Source organism: Panthera pardus, unplaced genomic scaffold (genome assembly GCF_024362965.1).
Source record: "Panthera pardus isolate Hobbes unplaced genomic scaffold, ASM2436296v1 HiC_scaffold_22, whole genome shotgun sequence".
NCBI lineage: Eukaryota > Metazoa > Chordata > Mammalia > Carnivora > Felidae > Panthera > Panthera pardus.
In genome coordinates, this window is record NW_026526788.1 from 48,397,383 (window position 1) to 48,416,341 (window position 18,959).

The window sequence follows — 18,959 nt, forward strand, 5'->3', positions numbered from 1 at the left end:
TAACATTGATGTAACAGTAATACCACTCTTAAATAAATTTATATAAATTAAACAAATGTAGCTATCAAATTCCCTAAAGTATAACACCTGTAAACAATAACAAATTTAACCTCTAATGCAATTGATAATTTAATTTTTCATATCAATATTCCAAAGCTCGGGGTGTGTGTGTGTGTGTGTGTGTGTGTGTGTGTGTGTTTATACAAGAGAGAGAGAGAAATGGAGGGAGGGTAGGGGGAAGAGAAGGACAGAGGGAGGAGGACAGACAGAAACAGACAAAAAGAGAGGCAGAGTTTCTTGACAAATTCTAAGAATTTTGAAGCTGGTTTATCTCCTACGTCACCACCCATACAAAACCACGCATGTGAACTGATTCTATGTTCTCAAACGTATGCATGTATATGAGTATATGCATAAATCCCCTTTTTAATAGAGTCCTTTTCACTTTTTGGCTTTTACGTAAACAGCTTCACTGAGTCTTACTAATGAAAAACCTTGAAACACTTGCCCAGAATTAAATACGGACTTCATACCAGAGCTAAAGTCCATGCCCAGGTCCTCACACCCTTACCCCCTCACCTGTTCTCCCTCTGCTCAATGGTTGCTGGGGAGGAGGGGCCCGACTCAGGTTACAAGGAAGCCAGAGGCCTCCTGCTGCTGTTTCTAGCAATGCTGGGTTATGAGGCACAGATATTAGCTAAAATCCTCATGAGAAGATAAGGCAGAAACACAGAGCCTATTAATTACACATCTGACTTGTATAGTTTGTGAGCAAGATAGAGTTCTTGTTTATTTATTTATTTATTTTTAACGTTTATTTATTTTTGAGAGAGACAGAGACAGAATGCGAGTGGGTTAGGGGCAGAGAGACAGGGAGACACGGAATCCGAAGCAGGCTGCAGGCTCTGAGCTGTCCGCACAGAGCCCGACACGGGGCTCGAACTCACGAGCTGTGAGATCATGACCCGAGCCGAAGTCGGACGTTCAACCGACGGAGCCACCCAGGCGCCCCTGAGTTCTTGTTGTTAGAAATATAGAGAATACAGAGGAAATATAGGAAAAACATTTAATTACAGAAAAATAAAGTGACAAAACATTTCCCCAAAGGCTTCATTGAAGACACGGAGAAAGAACTTATGAAATTCAGAGAGGTGAAAATTCCAGAACTAAACTCTTGAAAGTATCTGTCCTCTACATTTGGGACCAGTTAAATTAGTAAACATACCAAAAGGCATTTTGTACTTTGCAACCTAGCTGTTCTGCCAGAGACAGCAGAGGAGGTGAAGAATGCCAAGGGATTAATCAGAGACAGATGTAATTAAAACCAGAAGGGCTACAATGGCCCATAGGTCAAAGGGAATTAAAATGCGAGCAAAGTCACCACAAAAAAAAAAAAAAAAAAAAAAGGCAGCGTACTCTGCTGGGACACGTAGCTGCTAATATATCGCAGTTTACCAGAAAGGTTTCAGCGAACTGCTTCAGCGTGCAAACCTTGGAGGGGAAGTTTGTGAATGAACTTGACAGTATGGAGTGCACGTCAAATGGCCCACTGTCCAAAAGTCTTCACTGAGACTGGAAGTCTTTCCTTAGTCCATAAAAATAAACTACTTTCCAGAAGAAAAAAAAAAAAAGCCATGTATCTCTGTATTTATTTCTTTACTTGTTCCACATAGCAGTTTATAAACTTGACCTGATGCCTTGTGATCATTTCAGTTTGGCGTTCTTTGCCACATTCCAAAGAGATAAGCAGTTACTGTGCCCACTTTGCAAGTGATAAGGACGAGATTAGAGAAGACATTTTTCTGGATCGATCGGCATCAGAACGGTGGGGCCTGGAACAGCGTTCCAAGATGCACTCAACGTCTCCGGTTCCTGGAATGCAAAGTAGTCTACTTTCCTAAGTCATTTTTATTTTTTAGAACATTTCACATCGTTCACTTGAGTGGTCTGGAAAGACAATCAGCTACTTCTATAGCCCCCTGACCTGCCTGCATTCCCCCAGAATCTACAGATGGTCTATTGCCAGGTACCCTCTCATCCCAGAGGAAGAGCTGTTCCAGAACCCAGCTCCCCAGGTCCAGACCCGGCTGCATAATTGGAGCACGGTGTCCACAACCTCCTGAGAGAGGGGGCTGTGCCCAAGTAAACACAGCCTGAGGATCATTTTCCCCCTCATCCTTAGAGGAACATTGGTTCTGCCTCACAGATTGGGGGTATTTACCTGGACACCTGTGGGTTGACTTGTTCTTTTGCACCTTTAACAGAGGATGGTGGGCAGGAGAGAGAACAGAAGGGAGGCAGTGATGGGCTGACTCTCCAGGAAACACCGCCCAGCGGTCCCGGGGTACTTGCAGTCTGCGTTAGTTCAACTTGGGCCTAAGGGACCAGGAAGCCCACCTACCAGGCATGGAGGCGTTCACACGGAAGCTGGACCATCCGTCGAAGAACACATGCTACAGCTCCTTCTCGTCCCCACCCAAGGCTGGGAGGTCTGACCATCTGTCAAGAGTCTTTCAGGGAGTGAGTGCTGGACATGGGGCCCACAAGGACGGTGGACAAAAATATCATTGGGGCCACAATATGGGAGATCTTCACCACATGAAAACTCAGCTCATATTTTCCAGAAGACTTTACCCAGATCTGATGCGGCTGGCAGGAAAGCTAATTCTACTGATTTCACTATTTACGCTAGGGTCCCGGGGGCCTCAGAAACAAAACTCATAGAGTGTGGGGTTCGTTTTTGTTTTTGTTTTTTTTTTTCCGTGTGGGGCCGTGTGTGACCTTACATGCTGAATCTTCTTCACGTGAAAGTCCATCTCGCACGGCGTGACATCAACTTGACAAAGAGCATCGACCAAAACCTAGAGCTAGCGTTGTAATTAATGGCAAAAGACTGAATGCCTTCCTCCCAACCGGGGGAATGAGGCAAGGATATTCCCTCACCACTGCTTGCTCAGCATCACCCTGGAGGTTCTAGCCAGTGCAACAAGACAAGAAAAGGAAATGAAACCATACATCCCACCTTGGGAAATAGCCCCAGTGTATTCCTTGCATCTGTGACTACGTGGGCCCGGCACCAGGGATTTGTTGAACCTTTGTCTGAGAACCATCCAAACAAGGAGACAAAGTAGCAAAGAGCTTCCTAGGATGGCAGTCGGAGCCAGGCTGAGCTCTTCTACGTAACACCCATGTGACTGCATAAGTCATTCAACTCAGCGTGCCTCAGTAGTTTCTTCTGTGAAATGGGGGCAACACCAGCACCTGCATCATAGTGTCCTTATGAGGTTTGAAGGAATTAACACCCACAAAACCCTTAGAATATGCTCGATCACATGGTAAGTAGCAGGAAAGTATCAAGCTATTCGTATAGATTTAATGATTACTCTGGGCTTCCTTCATGAGGAGAAAGAAAATTAAAACGTCAGCAGCCTCAAGCTGACTTCCAGAAAGCTGAGGTTATTTCCCACATCCCAGGTTGTGACTTTTTATAGGGATCTTGCACCTTGACACTGTATAGTAACATGGCGGGCAGACTTTTGATCAAGCAGGCAGTTTCCAGAGGCGGGAGACTGGAATATGATCTCTTCCTTCGCCGCTTCCTTGTAGCTCAGACCACGATCTGCGGAAGTATTCCCAGTCTTGGTCCTCTCTTATTTTCCACCAGCCAGGTTTTCCCTGCTGGTCTCAAACGCTGTTACTTTCCTCTCTACAGTCCCTGCTAGTGCCTCTTCCCACACGCCTGTCATCTGGACTTTTCCACATTAAAACCTGCTTGTAACTGACATAGAACCCGGTGAGACTTCCAGGCAATTCATCTAACTGGGCAGAGCTCTCAGAGACCTCTGTTTAAAAAAGTCCACAAGCTCACGTTTCTCTCACATACCATTTAAGTGGAACCTACAGAGATACGTGTTGCACCAAGTAGTGAAGAAAGCCACCTTTTATTCTTTTATTTGAGGAAGAAATTAAAAATGCAGCTCACAAGGATTGGAAACAAACACTTTCTTCTACCCTTAAAACTTTCTCCATGTTTATTGCGCGCTATAAAATGAAAAAAGAAAGAAAGAAAAGCAACCAACGCAGTAAAACCACCACAACAAAGCTGGAAGAAATCTGCAAGCCTCGGCAGAGGCCAGATTTACGGTCAGAAATATGGAGTGTGTCTCAGCAGGGGCAGGTCATGAAATAGTATGAGCTAATATCAGGGGTGTGAAAACAGGCATTGTTGTTTAGTTAACTAACGTCGTACAATTAAGCGATTCTCAAAAATCAATTAGCCATATGTTATTACCAAGATGACATGTTTTTATAACTTCTCCCTGGATGTTTTATTGCCAGAGGATGCTCATGTGGGCACTAGAACGAGAAAATAAAACACCAGCCCGGGAATCAAAGTGCAGAAATCCAGCCACGATTAATTAAAAGAGTCCAGTCTGGAAAAACGATGGAGTCGCTGGGCAGGCAGCACGGTATTGGAAAGATTCCCTCGCGATGCCTCCGTACTGCTGCAAAAAGCCATGGGTCATCTTGTTTTTCTTTCTCTTTGTTTTCCTGTCCCTTTTAATTTAGCACAGATACAGCTGTGAAAACCGGGTATTCCATTTGAACTCCCATATTTATGCTGTCCCAAGGAAATGTCATTTTCAAAGTTTTCAATGGAAAACGAAACACACGTTTCTCGAGAGAAATCCTGGTGGCTGTTGTTAGTGACAGCTTGTGTTACCCCGGCTTCCACAAAGGGAGCAAAAAGTAGGGCAGAGCTGTACTCCTTCCTCTTTGTTGCTTTTGGACCAGGTAAGAAAAAGACTCAAAGAGGATTTGCAGAGACTGGGATATCGAACACGCAGTAGGGTCCGTGTTTAAATAGCCACACGTTCTTCCTGTATCCACCAGGGAGGGGTGGAACGCATTTTCCCCCTTTACTTCTTGGCTGGTCTGATGCATAAGTCAACGGTATGAGCGATGTGTGTCGGGTCTACACTGGGCGCCAAGCACGCAGTACGAGATTCTGCTCTTTCTTCCGGAACTTACAGCAACTGTATATATAGGGCTGGATTTCCTGCTGGAGTATGAGATGCCCATGGCTCAGTGTCCCCTATTCCTAAATACGAATATGAAGCCAACCTTCAGGCAGGCAGCTGAGGCCCCCAGACCAGCAGACCCACCCACCTGCCAGCTGACAACAGGCAAGAGCCCATCTGCTTTCCAACCCTCAGCAGCAAAACTGCACAAACGGTCCGTGGACTTGTAAGCATTAATAAATAGTTATTTCAGCCCCTAAATTATGAGGCAGTTTCTCACGAGGCAAAAGCTGATGCATACAGTCAGACATCCAGAGGGCAGGGTTAGCTGTGACAATTCCAACCACATGGTCCAGTAATATATTATCACCCTCGACCCACGGTACAGGACATCAAAAACTCTGCAGCATTGCAGGATCCTAGACTCACATATTTAAAAATGCTCAAGTAACCAGGCTTTGTAGGGTGGCAGGGTGTCACTGGGCCTGAGCCTCAGATCTGTCACTCCCTAGCTATGTTAACTTTACATCTCCGAGCCCTCAAATTCTTTATCTGAAACTGAGGCTAACGCTTGAAAGCTGTGCGTCTCACCGTGTGGTCCGTGGAGCCGCAGCTACCCCATCACCTGGAAACTTACCAGGATTCCAGAGGGTCAGACGCCCAGACCAGATCTTCGGCATCAGAAACTTGGGGGTGAGGCCCAAGAGTCTGTGTTTTAATAATTGTTCCGGGTGATCCTGATGACCCACTCAAGTTTGAGACTCCCTACTTTAAAGAGTTATTATTATTGAAAATGAAATTATCTAATTTGTGTAAGGCACCTGGCACCCGGTAGACACTCGATAAATAACAATTCTCCCTCTTCTTTTTCGTTGGCTGAATACACTTTCAATAGAATGCGTGAATGCATGCAAGTATAGAGATAATTAATATAAATTAATATGTGGAATATATACATAACAGAGATACAAAAATTGAACATGCACACATTGCCACTTAACCAGGTGGAAATCAGTCAGCTTCCTGTCCGTAATAAAAGGAATCGCATAAAATGGAGAGCAGATAAAAAGCCATCGCTTTCTGCCTTCTGGGGACAAACGTGGCATCTGTCTCATCAACACAGGTGTGGGGTCTTCGGAGGGTTCTCTGCTGACGGGCTGGCTGAAGAGTTGTTTGGTGGCCAAGCTCATGCCTGGAGCGTTTCTGCCATCAGGACATCCCAATGGCACACTCAGTCTGGCAGGGGTGACTGGTGACTGGTGTCCATTTCATAGCAACCAGGAGCAGGGGAGGGGAGAACAGGTTGGGCTGGAAGGGCTGGGGTGGGGACCAAGAAGGCAGGATCGAGGAACAGGAAAGAGGTGCCCCTTAACCTCCATGTCCTGGGACCCCTAATTACCCACTCAAATCCGGGATTCTCTCATGATGGGGTACCACAGTGGCATTTGAGAGCTTTGCAAGCATGAATGATGCGTATTCATGTGTCTACACACGTGGCTCCATATCCACCAACTATACGTTAGGGTTGTTCCAGGACAGCCCAAAAGTAAGCAGTGAAGGGAGTGAAAACCGGAGATTTTTGTCCCTGGGGAGAGCAGCACAATGTGCTCCTAAGGCACAGAGGCACGTGGGCAGGGGGAAGGCTTCCTGGGGAAAGAGGAAGACAAGGCAAGGGGACAGAGAGGAGGTCCCAGAGGCAGCCCCTGAGCAGGGTCTCTGGCTCATGCATTTCTGGCAGGGATGGAATCCAGTAGTGATCAGAGAAGCTGATTTCCCTGCCCCAGTTCAGTTCTTTGTAGTGGCTGGAGTCCCCCCAGGAAGAGGCTTGAAGGAACACTGAGGCACCAGGACCAAGGGGTGAGCCAAAGACATCGATCTTTGCAAGGAATTGTTGCCCCTAGTTACAGGGACTCAAGTCCAGGTGAACCCGGGCCAGTGGTGTCTCTAACTATGAAGCAGCATGGGAACTGGAATCTGGCCGAAACATCAAAGCCAACGATGACGTTCCAAGGTGAGCAAGTGGCCACTGGGACCAGCCAGGCTCAGTCTCCCTTGCTAGAGTGAGCCTGGGGTCTTTGGAGACCTTCCCTGGATGTGGGTCATTTGCTGCTATGAGAGCTACCTTAGTTTCTGGCGGGGGTGCTGGGAACAAGGCAGGGAGCCTGGTGCTGGGAAGGATATCGGGGCTCCCCTGGTTGCAAAGGAAACGTGGGAGCCCTCTGCCTCCTAAAATCTGGCCTACATACAATCTCTAGACTCCATATTCTACCCCAGGTCCTTTCTACCAAGGACCAGAGGAGAGGAGAAAACAAGCACTCACCTTGTACCCCTTCAGACCCCCTTCTCACCCAGCACCCTGCGAAGTCCCAACAGCCATCTCTTCACTTACTCCTTAAGAGCCCAAAGTCACATTTTATTATTCCATTTTAAAATGAAAAGAACTGAGGCAGGACCCACTTCCCAGACCTTGACCTAGAACATCTCCAGCCCCCGCCGGGGGCTCCCCTGTTCCCCTCCCATCAAGACCCCCATGTAGGGACTATGGTTAAGTCCCTATATGAATTTTCCTTGCCTGTAGACTTCACATAAACGGAAACAGGCAGTAATCACTATTTTGTGTCCAACTTATTCTGCACGTCAGGTCTGTGCGATTTCTCCGGGCTGGTGCATGTAGCGATAATTTATTGCATTTTATTGCTGTCGTTTGGTTTCTTGTACAGACACACCATAACTTGTTTATCCGTTTTTCTACCGTTGGACGTTTGGGTCCTCCCCAGTGTGGGGCTATTATGAATCAGGTTTCCATGAACGTATTTGCCATGCCTTCGGTGGCCACAAGCACTCCTTTCTGTTGGAGACACGCAGGCGTGAAGCTTCTGGGCCCCGTGACATATGTTTAAGCCTGGAAGATAATTTCCGCTTCCCAAAGTGGCTGGAAAGCGCTTTCCAAAGTACCAGTTCACTCCGCTACAGACACAGATTCGAGTTGTTCTGCGTCCTCTTCAGCACTGAGTATTATCAGCCCTTTTAACGTGAGTTGCTCTGGCAGAGGTGCAATGGTATCTTCGCGTGCTTTTAGTTGAATTTCCCTGATGAGTTATGAAGAAAAGCTTTTGAACTTGGATCTATTTAATTCCAAACCCAACCCCGTCCACTGCTCCACTCCATAAATTTACAGCAAGATGTGGCCACGCCCCCTCAGGGAGACCAGCCCCCTCAGCGGAGCTCAGCATAGCCATCGGCTCCGTGGGTCACTTCTTCCAGAAAATCGATGTTCTGCCTGGTGCTGGAAGCTGGGTACTGGGCATGGTGGGAAAGGGCAGGGTGTCAATCCTGGCACCCACGGCATGCAGCCCATTCTGGAAAGGGCATCTCTGTAATTCGGAGCCTGCCTATGACCAGGTCAAGGTTAATTGCTAATTGTGGTCAATAAAGCCCAAAGGGGCCCAAGACAGGAGGACACACGTGGCTCCATTACGAGAACAGACTTCGAGGTGAGGCTGGAGCTGATGCCCTGAAGACGGACAAGACAGAACAGGCGAGTTGTTCTCCAGGGAAAGCCTGGGAATAAGAAAGAGCATCACGTGCAAGGGAGCCAGGCAGGCAGAGGGAGGTGTGACCGAAAGAGAGTTCATGCTGGCTTCGGGGACACCAAAGAAGTGCCTCTGCAATGTTTTCGCCATCTCCATCATTGAGATGTCCCTGGTTTCAGCAGGGGAAAGACCTTGCTTTCTCCTCACTACAGCGGAAGTGATGAGGCTCGCCCTTGGGTCTCTGTAAACGAGAACCGTGAGACCTTGTCATCCAGGCGAGACGGGAGCGCAGGAAGCCAGCATGACCTGAGTCCTGGAAGGCACACTTCAGATGGGGGAGGGCTCAGCGTCTGCACCTCCGTCGGAGAGGGCACTGGCACTCCAAGGCGTAGGGTATCCTACCAACGGAGGCCTTGGACTGGGTAGGCTCAGGATCAGACCCCCTCTGAGAAACATCCCAGGTATAGACGTCCCAGACAGAGTGCAAGGCTGCATGTACTTCTTTTTTTTTTTTTTTTTTTTTTTGTATGCTTTGAAAAATGTGTTATGTGGAGAACCTCACTGTTAGGTTGTTTGTCCAATGGCTAGAGCCTTTTTTTGAAAATGTCCAGCAGGGTAAAGATGGGGCAAATTTGAAAAGTGATTTGTGGAGGGAAACTGCGCCCGGAACAGTTGTGAGAAACACAATAAGGATGTATTCCTTTTGGAAAGAGAACCAGAGGGGTTGAGTTAAGAATGAAAGCATTCATGAGAAACTCCAGAATCATCCTGAGTCCAGCGGCTTTCAGGACAGTAGGCACTGCCACCCATCAGCCGTGCGACCTCGGCTTTCACATCTTTGCAATGAAATGTGTGCAGCCGTAAAATAGCAGCTCCATTTCAAGTCTCCTGCTGTAGAATAGCCCATTGCTCCCTATTGCCTGCAGAAGCAAATCCAAACTCTTCACGGGGGGCATATAAACTCTCCCTGTTCTGGGTCCATCCTACTTGTCCCATCCCTGCCCCACTGTTCCACCCTCCCTGCCTGTCGCACACCCACCGGCCCTCACCCTCCAGGCACTGGGATGTCGCACACCTCATTATTCCCCTGGGAACACCCTTCCCTCCTTCCCAGCTGAGCTCCTGCGAGGTCCGACACAGCTCCCTGCTGTGACTGTTCCCATCTTCAGGTGTAATTATTTGTTTATGAGCCTCCCCCCAACTAAACTGTGAACTCCCCAGAAGCAGTGGTGAAATATTACCCCTTTTTATAGCCTCTCCTCCCTTTGCCATTTAGTGCCTGGCTCATAATAAGTGCTTAAAAATGTTGGTTGAAGATTTTAAGTATTTCCTTCTTGGTATAATGAGCAGAAGGAAAAAAAAAAAAAAAAAGGATGTGGAATGTTCTATACCTTCCCACCTCTTTGCTTTCCTGGACCAGAAAGGGGGCATGGGGCCAGCACATCTGAGAACAGAGCCTTGAGTACATTCCATCAATTACTATATCCGTCCCTATTTGCATCGGGGTGGGACTTGGCAGGGTTTTAATTACACGCATGCACCTTCTGGGTAGAGAATGCGGCCCGGGATTTCCTTTCCTGCATCGGTGCTGTTGCCACGATCCCTGGTCTCCTCCTTCGGAGGACACAGCGGCCTCCATCTGCACGCAGGCACACGTGGTCATTAATCACTCCCACTACCTGATTAAAGGAACTCTCCAGACCAAGAAGGGAGGAGAAAAAAAAAAACAAAAAAAAAACGAAACTATGCTATAAAGAAGACTGAATTATAGAGTCCCACTGCACCAATACTTCCCAATCAGGCAATTTATTGCAAACAACCAAAATCTCATTCTCAGGCCATTAACTAAAATAGGAAAATATCATCTTAAATTCTAAAAATAACAAGGGACACATTACAATAGGTTCCCAGTTCTGGACAAGTGGATGGGTGCATGGCATGATGGAAACCTCAAGAACTTGGAACATGACGTTTTCTTTCCTGACTTGCAGACCACAGTCTCCCTCTTGGGGGGTTTTTTGGTGTTTGTTTTTGTGGAAACCCGGAGAGAGTCACAAACATTCGGATGAGACTGGATCCTGTCGGGCCGTATCAATCAGTGCTGCCCCCACGCCCTCCCGAAACCCCTCCAGACCGTTGACCGGTCTTTAATCCCAAAGGCAGAGATCTTCTCTGCTCTCAGTCTGGGCCTGGCTCGGCCTTGACACTTGGTAAGGAGAGGGCAGCAGGGACGTCTGCGTCTGGGTATCGTGCCGGGGAGTCACCAGGTCAGGGGACAAGGGTGTGGCCAGGACTTGAGTTGATGGGAACTACACCCTGCAGTCCTGACCTGGGATACATCTGAGGTGGAAGCCTTAGGGAGGCAGGGGTGTCCCTCAATATTCAGGAGCAGAGCCTCCCTGAGGGTCTGAAGGCCTGGCCTCACCTGCCAGCAACCCGCGGGCCTGGATGCCTGCCCCCCACCCCCCGCCCCGCCAGTGCATTGTGAGTGTCCCGAGTGAGTCTTCTGACTGCTGTGTCCCCACAGCTGACCTGCGCGCTGCCTCTTTTCTCTCCTCTTCCCTCTAGGATTCCCTAGGGACGGTCTCTTCTTTGGGGGCCTAAAGCCCCTTCCTTAGTCACCTTCCCAGGAGGCCCTCCCCACTAATCCCCAGGCTCAGACACGACCTTGGACTTCCTTCCCATTTATAAACCCTCCCAGTGGCTGGTGGAGCTCAAACCTCGGGAAGCAATTGATCAAATGTGTCTGCACTGAGGAATAAGTGAATGATGTTGGGTTCTGAGCCCTCTGGGACAGGTATTTCTTAACAGACACGGCTGGAGTCAGGGGGGGGATGTTCGGCATTTTGAGGAGACAGGCGGCTCGAGGGTCTTCTCCCTCACGCCCATGGGGAAAGCCTCTTCTGGAGAAGGAATAATTGAAGGCAAAACTTATTTTATGATGCTCGCCCCGCCAGAGCCCTGAAGAACGGGTGAGTCCCTGTTCTCTCCCTTCTGCCTCTAGCTCCCACTAAATCAAGAGGTTTTTGAGTGCGGGGCAGGCCTGACCTGTCAGTTCAGCGTGGCCAGTAAATCTCACGGTTTCACAGAAGTAGCCCTGAGTGGGGAGGCTGCCGGCTCCAACCTGCTCTCCTTCCTAAAAAGGAGAGGGAGATACACCAAAGGGCTGGGGGAGCACCTGGGTGCCCCCATCCTGGGCTCTGCTGCTGTGGATGAGCCCACCTCTTAGGCAGGCTGAGTCCAGAGTTGTCTCTGAGTGCAAACTCAGTCACATCACCCTTGCTTAAAGTGTTCGTTTCAGTGACCACTCGTTATTTTCACGATGGAACCCAAATGCTTTATCTTTCCAAGTCTGGTTGTCTCACCACAGGACCCCTCTGACTCACCTCCCAGCAACCTTTGCTGCACACACAGTGCTCTTGTCCCACCCGACACCGACTGCTGTCGCTGTGCCTCCCTGCCTCCCCATGTTCTTTTCAAGGAGCCTCTTGGTACCCTAGGAACCGGGCCGGGTCTCACTCTGGCTCCTGCAGCTGTGTGTGGGCTCCCAGCACTTCCCAGGGGCTCGGGGGCAGTGCCTCCCCCTGGCTAGTGCCAAGCATTTCTGTCATCTCAACAGGTTTCCCTGTGACACCAGGACCTAGGTGCTGCTTAGTGCCCACGAATACGTCACCTGAAAGTACAGGGGAGCCAACGTCCCATGGAGCAAACGTGAGCGGTGGGAGATCGCAGTTTGATAATTCGTTGTCCCCCTTTATCCTGTACCTTTCAGTGGACCTTGGCTCCACAGAACGCTCCTCTGAGAATGGGACCCACACAATGGAGCCATAGGTTGCACGTAGCTGTGGCCACACTGATGCAGTGGCCTTGCTCTCATATGTTCTCTCTCCTTCCATGCTCTGCTCACTCCCGCTGCCTACGATGGCACTTCTGTATCAGTGTGCTAAGCTTGCCGGAACAAAGCACCACACCCCAGGGAGGCTTAAACAACAGAAATGTATTTCTCCCAGTGCTGGAGGCTGAAAGTCTGAGATCCAGGTGTCTGCAGAGTTGGATCTCTCTGACACCTCTCGCCCTGGGTTGTAGACGGCCATCTACTTCCCGTGTCCCCCCGTGGTCTTCCCTCTGTATCTGTGTTCTTATCTCTTCTTAGAGATAAGCCATCTTAGATTAGAGCCCGTTTTACCTAAATCACCTCTATAAAGACCCTATCTGCAAATATAGTCCTATTCAGAGGTACTAGGACTTCAACATACGAATCTGGGGGGAATACGATTCAGTCCATTATAACTCCCTAACACAGTGACAGCCCGTGAGTCCTCTGCTTTCTGAGACACTAAGACTGAGACCTTGTCAGTTTGCTCGGCAAAACTATAAAATCTTGGAGGCGAGGAATGAGGACCCACCTTCATATTTGTATCCTTCGTGCATGAGGCAGAACACGGGGTAGGTATGGAATAAAAACGTCTAGGACTGATGCTGGTGTCATGTGACATAATTCCCAAATGCCCAAAGTTTGCCCCCTCATGGATGTCTTCTTTAGGAATGGATTGATTCCCGTGTGTGTATGTGTTTTGCCCTTGATAAATTCCAATATAGGAGAGTGTTTATTACTTTTTAAAAAGCTGTCCCGTGTTTATTCAGTTTATTGCAATCACACCCTGAGAAACAGGTGTCTAAAAGCTAACAGATGGGGAAGTTGAATGCGGAGAGAAAGACTTGTCCAAATCGTACCCAACAGAAGTGGCCAACATGGCCAACTTGGGCTCCGGTGTTCGCCAAACCCCTTTCCCAGCTGAGATTCTGAGTTTGCTGAGTGCCTTTGGCTCAGGCCTAGATGTCAACCCTTGTGCCGTGCATTCTAGTCCACAGTACTGCCCGATTAGTCACCATAGAAAAACCAAGAACAGGAAGCCAGGCCTCTGGAACCTTGAGCCCTCCAAAGCAGCTACCTTGCCAAGATTCCTGCAGCTGACAGTGTTGTAATTTATTGTAATTCGTGGAGCCATTGCTGGGCAGCTGAAGAAGACATTTCAAATAGACCACAGATGAACACCCAGGCAAAGGTTTGCGCGCCATCATGAAAACCTAGTGACCAGCTTCCTCCTCCTCCTCCTCATCATTATTGTCATCATCCCCAGCCATGCCACACACACACATGTGCACTTACCTGCACATGTATGCATACACACACACACATGCACATCCACATACACACATGCACATGCATACACATCTCTGAGATCCTCCCAGACCAATCTGAACCCACGGCCTTTACCCATGGCCCTCAGTTTGAACCGCACTGAGCTCCTAGGACTATCCTTGGCCCTCCCCTCTTGGATACTTAGCGGAGTCAGTCTGAGAGCATTTTCTCTGGGGCATGCTGTTGATAATCACCTCTGGCCCCAAACACTGCAACCTAGAGGCCAGACAACAAAAACAAAGCAAGTCAAACATTCTCCGACAAATGGCTTTATCGCTAATACTTCCTAAATGAAATAACAAACATGAGCAGGGGCTTGAACATTAATTTGGCACTTCTGACAGAAAAGACAGAATGAGAAATGGTCAAAAATAGCTGATAACACTTGCAGTCCTCATAATGAAACAGAAGATGGTTAGATCTGAGAGAGCTGTTTCAATCACCCCCAAAGATCTTTTCATCCCATAGATTACCCAACTGATTGATCGATTTGCCTGTCTGTCTGCCCAGGGGGATTGTTTGAGTCATAACCTGTCAGTTTCACTCTAAAGCAGAACCTACAGCAGCCACATGTATTGGGACATTTAACAGGAAATGTTTTCCCTTCATATTTTCTTGCTTTTAAGGGAAGATGCCCAAGATAAGGCAGCGAGGGGCCAGATGAGTAAGGACCAAGGCAACCGGGCTTCGGTCTCACTGAAGCAGAGAGGGGAAGCAAGCACTGGAAGGAAGAACCACTGAAACTTGCTTGGTTTTATGACCCTGAGCACACCTGCCACTCTGTTCCCCTTCCCATTAAAGTCCCCTTTCCCAAGCTCACAGACATGGTCTTCGGTGGTCCTGGGACGATGGGCATAATTTGCACTAGGCCAGCCCCTCGTTCCCACGCTGTGGGGGAAGGGTCCCTGAGCTGGCTTTGAATGATGAAAGCCTCGAAGCAGCCTGCTCCTAGGCCCCCTTGCTTGGGAGGGGTCACGCAGGCAGGCTGGGCTTTGAAAATGCAGGGGGCTGTCTGCCTCTAGAAGGTGGATCCAGCGACGAGGGAGACAAGCCAGCTCAAAGGATCTCCCTAAACCCACACGGGCGAGTTTCCTCCTGAGGCCTCTTAAAACTCAGGCTACGAAAAGACGGTGGTGGTCTGACTGCTGTTGCAATCTGAGGGCGAACATTTATCACACTGAAGGGCCAGCGAGGCTGTTGTTTTGATCTCCTGTTTACATAGCCCTGGCCTCTGCGGCGTTCCGAGGAATCCATGTCCCATGCAGCCTGGGGACCCCCCCGGGGGCCGGGCACCACCGCCTTGTGTCGGTTCCGCCACATGTGTTTTTGCAGCTTTGGCCGCCTCCGCTCACAGGACGCAGTGGCCCTGGCTGGCTCTTGCTGGGTAGCAAGTGCACTTGCTGGTAGAGTGGGCCCCTCACATCTGTGCCCTGCAGGGAGCCAGTGCTGCTCCACTATTCTAAACAGTACTCAGGGGGTGGGGTTTCTTTCCCTCTTTCGCACGTCAAAGATGTAGAACCACTCCGTCTCCCCACATGGACCAAACCGAAGATACATCATAAAATCGCAGCCGAGTGTGATTGACTGGCAAGTCCTAGGCACAGCCCTAAATGTTTTGCATGCGGCATCTCAATAAATCCTGTTTTTACAAACAAGGAACCAGAAAACCCCTGAGGTCACCCAAGGGCCAGCTAGTGGTGGTATCTAGGTTATCTGATTGGGATTCCAAACCCTTCCTCTTAACTACCCTGTTATTCTACCTTTGAAACTGTCATCTCCAGCTCCTGTGGGGACCACTTTCCCGGACTTCACATCCCGCATGCTCCATTTCATTCGTTCAGAGAGGCCAGCACGGGCTGCAAAGTTCTACATGTGTGGGGCCTCGGAGACAAAGCTCCAGTGTCTTTCCTGCGGCCACAGGGCTTAGCTGGTCTCCCGTTGTGGGAACATCCAGACCTGCAGACAGGCTTAGTATTTCCTCCTTCAGATGGCGTCCTGCCCTAAGCCCAGTGCTCAGAACCCCTGCAATCAAAAGCAGATGTGCTATCATGGAATTCGAAGCTCTGGGGTTGGATGTGACCTTTACGATCACATCAAGTTCATCCCCGAGGGCCCTGCTCCAGGCTGTTCTGTGAAACCTCCCCCACCTATTCACCCAGACAAGTTTTAAGTATCTGGATTACAGACGTTTCTACTCCAGTCCAAAAACGAGGAAATGCTCCTATTCCCTTAAGTGTCTGATCACTTACCATCTTCAACCTGATTTCTATGTCTCTTTGAACTTTAATATCCCCTCTGCACCATGGAAGTCTATGTATTTAGGAACACCAGCAAAGGTGAACCCTGGTGGAGTTTGAAAAGAGTCAATATTTCTTTGAAGCCCACGAGTCCTTTTTGTAGGCACCCACTTGTTCCTGAAAAATATAATGAAACTTGCCTTCTACTTATCATCTTTGTCAACAGCAAACATTTATTTAGCACCTGCTACATATTCATTAAAGCTGACACTGGATAGAGAGGGTGATAACAAATATACAAATGTATGTTAAAAATATCTTGCATGGTGGGGCGCCTGGGTGGCTCAGTTGGTTAAGCATCTGACTCTTGATTTCGGCTCAGGTCATGATCTTAGGGTTCGTGGGATCGAGCCCCGTGTCAGGCTCTGCACTATCAACGCGGAGCCTGCTTGGGATTCTCTCTCTCCTTCTCTCTCTCTGCCTCTCCCCCACTCATGCGTGCACACGCTCTGTCTCTCTCAAAATAAAGAAATAAACTTTAAAAAATATATCACGCATGGCCTCAAGGGAGCACATGAGAGACAGATAAACTCAAACATCCTTAGCACTCATATGATACAAAACCCAAATAGGAAGAGCTGTGACAGAAGCAAGGGTTTCTACCCAGGCACAGTGGAAATGCTTCAAGAAAAAAGCGGCCTTTGACATTACAACCAAAGATAGGTGAGACTCTCACAAATAGAAAAATCACCTGTGGAGGATGCTTTCCAAACTAGGAAAGGACACAGTACATGGTGGCCTGGAGAATCAAGAACATTCTGCCGTAACCAGGAATTAGAAGGGGATGGCCGAGATCTGGGGGGAGAGCATGGGGGTAGATGATGAGGCAGTTGGGTCACATTCAGACTCTGGAAGGTCTTGTGGTTCAAGAACTTGGATATTCATCCATTGTTTTCACCCTCCAGATTGGCGGTCTGTCCCTCATGTCAAAGCCATGGGAAGAAATGGCTGGGTCGCCTTGGCAGCAAGGTGGATGCCACGGCTTCTTTTCTTGGCCACTTGTTCCTCTAAGTGAAGAAAGAAGCCCCTCTTAAGCATGCCATTCCATCTGATCACCTGTGCCTCCTTGAAGGCCAGTTAAGATGTGGCCCTCCCCAACTCGCTGTCCCCTCCCTTCCCACCAGGGCCGATGAGTCTTCTTTTGCTGTGTCCTCACAGACACCGTATATGCCTTCTACTCAGGCATTCAATCCATCTATCAAAATGATTTATGGACCCATCTGTCCTCTTCACTTAAGTGAGAACTTGTCAAGGGAGGGATGGTTTCTTACTCTTCACACCTCACAAGGTCACTTAGGACAGTGTTAGATTCATTTATTCAGAGTCCCCTAGTGAGTACACAGGAAGCACACAACATTTCTATGTGGGCAGCAGACGAGAGACCAGGTGAGTGAAGAGTATGCCATTTTCTGTCTCCAATGGAGCCTCAAGGCCATAAAAGTGAGAAACTGCTGGAATCCAAGGGGGCAAATAAGTAACATGATAAGACTATTATAGTAATGGGGCTCTGGTCCTCTTCCCATGGGTTCTTCCAGTGGAGACGGGCTCTGAAAGTACATCTGACCACTCTTTCCCAAACCAGATAAACATGTAAAGAATGCCTGGAAATTCAGCTTCAATTCTGCCTCAGTGGCCTTGCGTGGATTGCAAACATTCATTAGGTATTCTCTAGGGAAAAGACATTCAGGTGGCTGCCACAAAGGGTGGGAGGTGAATTAATCGGGCTCAGATGAGATAAAGTTTCAAAATCTCTAGAAGCACAGATAGAACCCTAGTGAGTTCCAAGGAGGAAGAGATTGCCTCCAGCTTGGGAGAACGAGTCGGGGCCTAATCTATGGCAGAATTTGCTTGTATACTTCTAAACCGTCGTCCTCTTATGCCATGACATTAGTCTACGAGGTGGGAAATGACTCTGTAGAACCAGAGAAAATTAATCTCAAATCAAGGTGGTAGAATTGACAGGCACAAGTGAAAAATGGCATTAGGTACTGCTTTAAACATTCACAAACTCTTAAACACGGTTTCTTAATCTCTATGTTATTAACATTCTGGTCTGGTTGATTCTTTGTTGTGAGCTCTAAATACTGTGGGGCGTTTAAGAGTATCCCTGGCCCCTTCCCAAGAAATGTCAGTAACACCCCCAGCCCAGTTGTAATCACCAAAACAAAAATTGCCAAATGTCCCTGGGGCACCAAGTCACCATTGGTTGAGAAGCACTTCCTTAAGCCTAGTCAGATAGCGTGCCCACCTCTCCAGATGCCTTCCGTTCCCGTCAGATGCTACCACACGCCTTCATCTCCTATCCACCCTGGCTCGTACCATAACCAAGCACAACAGATGCTGTTCCCATTTTCTCTCAGATGTCTTCCCTCTTGGTCATCACCAACAGGGTGGCTCTTTGCTCACTCAGCTCTCAGTTCCCGTGGACAACCTCCATGTGCATTCTGATGTCACCAGCCCACTCGGAGGTCACCACTCGTGTCATTTGCCTTCTGGGTTCACTCCCCTGGCATGACACTCATTTGAAGGGGCCCTTCCTCATCTGGATGCTTTCCCCATTGATTCTTGGTGTAGCCCACGTTCTGAATCCTTAGAGAGAAATGCATCCCAGGTCTCAACTTCTGTCATCTATAAAATAGCAATTAGAAAGATCTGGTTAAATTTCCATCAATGTGCTACTGAGCTCTAAAGGCTGCGAGGGAGGAGAGAAGGCAAGAGTGTTGTCGCCAGACCAGATCACCCCTGCCAGGCTGCTCTTTGCAACCGAGCTCCCTGGGAAGAGGAGTTCTGGGTGGTCCTTTCACACGGAGAGGAGTCCTTAAACTCAGTCTGCTATTTTGGGGGCACCCGACGGCTCCACACATCTGTTAGGTGCTTAGACCTGCACACCAACATATAAAGGCAA

General features: G+C 48.6%; 1 long non-coding RNA gene across 1 annotated transcript; it reads right to left on the reverse strand.

Moving 5' to 3' along the window:
• Positions 1 to 16,633: 16,633 nt before the first annotated feature.
• On the reverse strand, positions 16,634 to 18,586 carry LOC109264604 (uncharacterized). Its single transcript, XR_002078795.2, has 2 exons — positions 18,303 to 18,586; positions 16,634 to 17,061 (listed from the first exon to the last, which is right to left on the reverse strand). It is a non-coding gene; the product is annotated as an uncharacterized LOC109264604 (long non-coding RNA).
• Between the last annotated feature and the right edge of the window lie 373 nt (positions 18,587 to 18,959).